General features: G+C 43.3%; 1 protein-coding gene across 1 annotated transcript in view; it reads left to right on the top strand.

Moving 5' to 3' along the window:
- The window catches only part of ass1 (argininosuccinate synthase 1), a 25,379-nt gene extending 25,307 nt beyond the window's left edge, over positions 1 to 72 (top strand). The window contains exon 15 of the mRNA XM_061262063.1: positions 1 to 72. This exon is cut by the window's left edge and continues 158 nt beyond it. The gene's annotated coding sequence lies outside the window, so the exon portion shown is untranslated.
- The last annotated feature ends 7,914 nt before the right edge of the window (positions 73 to 7,986 follow it).

Genomic DNA, 7,986 nt, shown 5'->3' with positions numbered 1-7,986 from the left:
GGTCAAGGTGTGGGTTCAAGGTTTTTTTTGTGGTAAAATGAAAGATGATTAAAATCGTCTGCCAAAAAAAAAGTGTTTTGTTTCCTTGCCATTTTTAGCACGTTGCGTTTTGACAGGTTTGACCTGGAATGTGGTGTGAAGGACACGGCGGAGGTGAAGAGCGAACGCTGGCTTCTCTCTCTCTTCCTCCTTCCATTTTGTGTATTTGTTTGGCCATGTTTTGCGCACAGTTGTTTCGTCTTGCACTCTCCGTTCAGACCTGTCTCGATCAAAGATCTGCTTGGGGTCCTTCCGTATAATGATTTACTGTGATCTATCACACTTTGATCGCTGTAAACTTGTTTTAAATGACTTATTCAGAACATAGCTGTTCATGCCGTTGTCTGATTAAAAGTAAAACTGCCGTGAAATATAGTGTAATATAGTGTATAATGTCCCTTTGGTCGTGTCATAAGATCTCTGCAATGTTTCAACAATGTATATCCAACTATTTTGCCATAACGGTGGCTCAAACTGTTCTCTTGATAGTGTTTCTTTATTATTTAAACTTACACACATATAGTCTCAATGGACTATGCAACACCCAACACAAATACATGTGTGCACCGTACTAGTACCAACACTAATGGTGAAGTATGTACAAACCCTCATGCTGTGCTCTTGCTTTCCAACCCAGCTTCATGTTTTGTCCATTGCTGGCCAGGAGTGTGCTTTCAGCACAGAGCCAAGAACAGAGCTGTGAACAGTCTGATCACAGTGCCTGATCACTGGTCTACAGCAGAATGCGACACGACACTACATGTCACGACACGACACTACATGTCACGACACATCAATACACGTCACGACACGACACAACAAATATATGTGAGGACCCCAAACAGATCTCTGAGGCGAGCAGATCCCTGAGGGGAGCAGATCTTTGTGTATGATCCTTATCGTATGACATTCATAGTCATATTGGTTTATTTACTTACAAATGGTTAAACTTTACAATAAGTAATTGTTATATGCAGTACCTTGTCTAGAGGTTGTCATTTGCAGCTGTTGTTTAAAATGAAAACAGTTACCAGCACCAAGCCCACCTCAGCTGTCGTTCCTGTTCCTGCAATGCATGGTGGGACAGATGTCTTCCTGGACTCCATCAAGTTTGCAGTTGGGGTCATATTTATACTGAAATTGAATATGAAATGTGAACTGTGGAGAATCTCTGTAGACGGCCTGGTGATTGCCCATGTGGCCGGTCCGTTGGGGCAGTTGGCTCGTGTGAGTTTGGAGAGGCTGAAGGTCGATGGGGAAGGCTGGGGGTGGGGCGGTCTCAGTTGTAGAGAGCAGCAGTGGAACGGTCTAAGAGGGGCTTATGGGTATTGTAGTCTCTGCTTTAAAGACCTGATCCTGTAACGATCCGGACCAACACTGATAAACCGTGACCCTATGTGAAAGTGACCTCTATGGGTCTCTGTTCATATACGAACTGTATGTCTGTTCTAGATCACGTCTGTAATCATGGCGCGTAATAAATTTCACAAACTGCAACATGCGTAGCATTAGATGCTGGACCCCTTGATGCAGGTACTGGGGATACTGTAAGGAAGGAGCCTCACTCATTCGCTCATATTATTGGCAGACACTCTTATCCAGAGCGACGTACAGTTGACTAGACTAAGCAGGAGACAATCCCCCCTAGAGCAATGCAGGGTTAACGGCTGTGCAGATTAGAACCACCGACCTTGCGTGTCCCAGTCATTTACCTTAACCACTACGCTACAGGCTGCTCATTGGACCAGCACTGCACAGCTCTTTCCTGGACATCGAGCATTGGCGGCTGTGTTAGCGTACAACCTCTCTGTTCAGCCCGCTCCACTGGTGTCCCCCACATCCCTGCTTAATTACAGCACAGGGCCGTCTGTGTGAGAGAGGGGCCACACTCACACACAGCGGATCTCCGCAAGACCCAAGAGCGCTGGTCACTGATGTAGCTATCTTTGCCAATAAAGGTACAGATTAATTTGTGTTTTACGTTCTGCTCCATTCAGCATAGAAAAAGAACTAAACCCCAATCACGTGATGGCCAACATTGGTATTACATATTAACATATTCCTTTATAATTAGTATAACTTTTTTTATGTGAAAACATGTTTTGTGTGTGTGTGTGTGCATGAACTTATATATTTTCAATTCAGAAAGTCTATAAAATAATTTTAAAGTAGATTTTATCCAAAGAAACATTTTTTCATTGTGCTTGTGGTAATGGAAACCTTCCCCCAGTGCCAATGCAGTGGCTGCCTAACAGGAAGAAGGTCTAAGACTCTGAACAGCTCTTCACTGGAAACACAAAACAAATATAATAACACAACACAATATCAAATATAGTCCATTAGTGGTCTGCCTCTGGTATTCTCTTTTTACTGGTGAAGCAAATGAATAATAATTAATAATAAATAATAATAATATTATTTATTTATTGACAGCATCCATTTATTAAACTGCATGAATGGCAAGAGGAGGTTTACCAGAAGCACCCCAGCTGACTCAGAGGTTAAAGGTCGCAGAGAGAATGATAGAGGGATGAGGGCGCCTTTAGAGAGTGAAATGGGAGAAAGGTGGGAGGATAAAGAATGAGAGGGTGAGAAATGAGATGAGATGGGATTGCGGAGGATTGTGGTGGGACAGGTTGTGCTACGGACAAGATTCTCCCTTTAGAGAGGGAACAATGCCGTTATTCCATTAAATGCCTCTTCTCTGAAGTGACATGATTTCAGTCGACTGCTGCCTCAATCCAAGTTCATGCTTTTCCTTTGAAAGAGCACCAGGCTGAAAGGGAATGACGTAATGGCTTTGAAAGGAAAGATTCTGCATGCGAAAGGAAAATGTGATCTAAAATATTACCGGTTACACGTTTGAGGATACATTTTCATTTATTTTAAAGTGATCTGTTTTGGTTTACGTTTAGGTTTCCGATTCCCCATGTCCTGCATTTTAAGGGAATCAGCTGTGTCATGTTTGTATCTAATCCATGGTGGAACTGCATAACCATGATCATGACAGTTTTTAAGATATTTTTGACCAATGTTTTAAGACATACTGAAACCAGAAACATGATTAATATGGGTAGATAGTTCTGTGTTATGTTTCTAAATGCTTGCCTTTTTAATGTTTCAAGCGGAGCTCCTTTTCAGTTGTAATTGTTCTCCGTTGGGCAGTGGAAAAACGTGTTATTGCTGTAGTGCTCCACTAGAGGGCGAGAATTCAAACGAGGAACTGCAGCGATCAGAGCAGTATACTTGAATAATTATGCGCGTGTCTGCTCGGTGTATTGGGGATTCAGAACTTTAGATGGAGAAATCAATACAGGTGGAGACCTCAGATTCCCTGCCGATTCCCTGTAAAAGTAAGCAGCGTACCTAAAAAACAATCTGAGACTTTATTTTTGAGAACATTTACAGCAGGAAGTGAGCTGCTCATCTTAGCCTGCGTATGTGAACATTGGTGCATCAATCAACATTTCCACTGTCAGAAATGAGGTGTTGGAGACCAGCACAGCCAAGCCAATATAAGATGGTAACTGCTGCTCATAGCTGGGGACTGGGGACTGGGGACTGGGGACTGGGGACTGGAGACTGGAGGCCTCAGTGATGGGTTGTCATGGAACTGCTTCCTATCAAAACTCTGACAGATGTAGATTTATTTGTCTGTCGTTCCATGACAGTTTTTTTTTTTTTTTAAAGCTCTCACATGCAGTCATGTACAGTGCAGTCCATAAGTATGTGATAAAATGAATGTTCTTTTGGCTCTGTACTCCAGCACATTGGATTTCGAATTAAATAATGAATATGAGGTTAAAGTGCAGACTGTTGCCTTTAATTTCTGGTTATTTACATCCATACCGGATGATCCGTGTAGGAATTGCATCCATTTTATGCATAGTCCTTCCATTTTGGGGGACCAAAAGTAATTGGACAGTTGGCTTCTCAGCCTTTTCTGATTAGTCGGATGTATTCAATCACTTCCATCGAGCAGGTATAAGAAAGCTTTCAGTATCTATTCCTGATTCTAGGTTTTTGTATGTACAAACAGTATGTACAAACAACTCACAAACAGTAACTCAGCAGATGCTCTTAGTGAGAGCCATTCACAGTGAGTTGTGTACATTGATGTTAGTCTCCGGAGTGACAAAGAGCATTGTGTCCTTTCTTCTCCTTCATAGGGCATGGACAGGAGATGCAGAGAGATGAACGATGAAGAAAGAGAGGAAAGAGCGTTCCTTCTGCAGTGTATTCAGACTGGGCTCAACAGCACTAGCCACTTGTATCTCTCCCTGTAAGAGCAAGGGAGTCACCCTCCAAGACTAACGCCAACTTTGAAACATATAGGCGACTACTGCTCTAGACTTCTCTGCCTGTCTTTGAAATGGTGAATACTTGTGTGTTTAATCAAGACAAAAGCAGGCGTATAATTTAAAAACATCCTACATGTTCCATGGACTATTTTGACTTCTCAAAGGGAATATCCTTCATAGTTGAACTTTTCCATTCATTCTTTTTTACTCAAATTTGATTCAAATGGGCAACAGCCTTACCCGTCAGGCTGTTGACAGGCAATCGCACAAACAATTTCGCTGTTATGTCATCAGACTCCAAGTAACCTGGACACAGAGCAAGGGCACAGAGGGAGAAGAATTGGAAGACAGAGAGAGATCACAGTGTACCAGCCCAGAGGGAACAAGAAAGTGTGTGCAATATTCACTATGGAAACTAAATGCTTGTGGCGAATTCATTTACAATGCCTGCGTGTGGGTGGAAATGAGTATGTGTGTGTGTGTGTGTGTGGGGGGGGGGGTGCTTTGGGTGAGAGTTAAAAGGGAGGCCTTCATTGTGTGTCTAATACTGACAGAGTAAAGGCAAATAGTTCCACCTCCTCATTTCACCCAGCTTTGCCATCATTGTCTATATCTAACTTTTCTTTTTCTTGATTTAGTTTATTTCCTTTCTTTTCTGCTCTTTGCGACTGTTCTGCATCTTTGTAGCAGGGTTCCTGGGTCAATTCCACGTTAGTTCAGTCAGTCCAGGGGATTGACTGAAATTCAGTTAATGAATTGAAAAATGCCCTTGATATTGTATTTGAGTTTTCATTTACTTTAATTTCGATTCAGTAAATAAATTTGGGTTGGGAACAGGGCACAGGAGTATGGTTTCACACCCTTTAACCCTCCTGCGCCCTGATATCCAGTTTTCATATTTATTATACACTAAGTGCCAGTATAATCACATAGCTATTACTGTTACACATAGCCCCCGGCTACTTCACTGTCATTTATATGGGAAACTGAGACGGGTGTTTGCTGCAATGTGATAAATGTATGTGTATAAGTGTGGATTCATGTGTGTGTTTTGGGGAATGGGGGAGAAGGGGGGTCCTTGTGAAATAAACACTGTATTGCATCCCTCGATATCATTCATATCACTGAACAACGTCTTTCAGCACTAGAATGATGTTGTTTAGCATCTGGAGAATACTAATGTCAAAGCGACCCATCGATTTTCAGACAGAATATATTTTGATGTCACTGCTGCTAGCCTGCAGGCTGATGACGTTCCATACCATGAATTCCCAGCCAAGGTGTGTGACTGTTTGTCTGCTGATTAGTCTGTTACACAGATGTATACACACACTCAAATGTGTATTCTTTGTTTTGTTTGTGCGGAACAACACGGTACATACCCATGTACACACCCATAGCTGCACACACACACACATATTCAGTGCTTCGGGTTCAAATCCCCAAATCTTTACCGAGGGCCCAAGAGACCTGACAGGACTGAAACAGACGGGTTGAACTTGAGACTGAAGTAGCCCCTTGTGGCTAAAGCCCCCCCCCCAAGCCCCCAAACTGGTCTAAGTGGGTGTTGTCTAACGGGAAGCCTCACACCTGCTTTCGACCCCCCCCCCCCCCCCCCCCTTTTATTGTGGGACCAGCCGTCCAGGTTTATAATTGTTCCTAACACCCAACAGGGCTTTTGAAGCCAAAATTTCACTTCGCAGTTCCCAACCCACCCTGAAGACTGTGTCCAATTTTCCAAGCACATGTTATCAATAGGCAGACAGGACGAGACCGCTCTCATGTTGCACTGGCCTCCTTCATTAGGAAGTGTCAGTCTCAGAGCCACGGTAATGGCCACTGCCCCCCCCCCTCATTTTCTTCTCCTCTTTTTGGAGGTGATAAAATGCCCGAGGCTAATGGGTCTAGAAACCGGATACTTCTGTATGAACCACCAGTGGAGCCCCAGCAGACCTGCGTCCCAGATTGGAGAGAGCTCTGAGCTCTCATCTCCTCTCAAAGGACAGGGAAATGCCACATGGCTGTGTTGTACCAAACGTTATTCTAAAAAATCCCCTTTCCACCCAATTTTCTCCACGGTTCAGAACAACCAATCGTGTTTTATCAGTGCTCATGTTTGCCGCAACCTCACCACATTTAATTGCATTGCATTTATTTAGCAGATGCTTTTATCCAAGGTGATGCACAGTAAGTGCACACCGAAGGTCATTAGAACAGCTACAGAACAGTTTGGATAAGGTAAAATTCACAGACAGTAACAGTCGTCTACAGCCATGAACATCAAGTCTAGTGCATATGGTAAATAGGCCTCTGCTATCTACAGGGGAGGGAGCGGAGGAGCGCTTTTCACAGCCGGGCTCCCACAGATACCGCTACAAGCAGGCTTCCAGGAGGGGCCCAATCAACCAATGGGGATCCGTGGTACAGGGTGAGATGCCACCACCCAGGCCTACCGAAACTCTCCCATCTCATGGCACAACTGGAGCCACATGCGCATCACCCTGCATGTTTAATACATCTCATTCAGCAGGTCTGCAGGGTCAGGAGGTCCAAAGGCCAGCCTGTAGCCTAGTGGCTAAGGCACATGACTGGGACCCAGAAGATTTGTGGTTCAAGCCCCTTGTGTAGCCACGATTAGATGAGCAAGACCCTTAACCCTGCATTGCTCCAGGGTGGGTGTTGTCCCCTGCTTAGTCTAATCAACTGTAAGTCGCTTTCGACAAAAGCATCTGCTAAAGAATAAATTATTTTTTATTATAGGTCAGGGAATATTTTCTATCTTACTGCTGCTCCAATGCCTGATTCTTGTGCTTGTGTGACTTGTGAACAAAGAAGATAAAAGCTGCCCATGGTCTCGCTCAGAAGATCCAAGGTACAGAAAGGCACAGCCGCAAAGATAGCATCTCAAGTGCAATGCGGTTAGAGTATTTTTCACTGAAAAAGGCATTCCTGAAATGGCTTCAATAGTACAAGTAAGCATTTCCAAGACCGCAAACTTGTGGGTTTTTGTGTTGAAATAGAAAAGCTGTGTTGTAACAAAACCTGACATTAAAAATTAGTGTACATATTGCTGTTGTCTGAGACTTTCCCTCTGTAGCAGGTCATTTCTCGGTCAGAATATTAGGTTCACAAGATTTCTGGATGCAGGAACTTGTTTTGCATAAAAAGGCCTGAAAATTGGTGGCATTAAAATTAATTTTCATCTCTGCAAACCCCCCCAAACATCTGCCAGATGAGACAGCGTAGACGTTTCCACATGTGTCCACAAGTCAATCGCAACTTTAGGGGGAAAAAAAGTTATCTGGGTGTCTCGCCATTGTCATTTGAGCATTGGTGCATCTGTTTCACTGTGGAGTAGTGTTTTCTGGAAAGGCATAGTCCATCCATTCTGTCTGCAGGGACAGCGGAAGAGTTACACTACCATGCCAGACGTGCGTCCAATATATTCAAACTATTCTGTTTGTCTCTAACGTTAGCTAACTGTTTGAAAAGGTTGTGCTTGGCAAACAAAAATGGCTACTGATGGAGAAAACACAATTATTTGGCTGTTTTAATAGACTTTAATAAATGTAATATTGGTTCTTACCTTTAAAAATAAATCACATGTAAGCAACAAATCAGCAAGCTGACAAGTTGCAGCCATTTG

This window comes from Conger conger, chromosome 12, assembly GCF_963514075.1.
Source record: "Conger conger chromosome 12, fConCon1.1, whole genome shotgun sequence".
Lineage (NCBI taxonomy): Eukaryota > Metazoa > Chordata > Actinopteri > Anguilliformes > Congridae > Conger > Conger conger.
The sequence above is the reverse complement of the archived record's forward strand: the minus strand, read 5'-3'. Positions and strand labels throughout refer to the sequence as shown.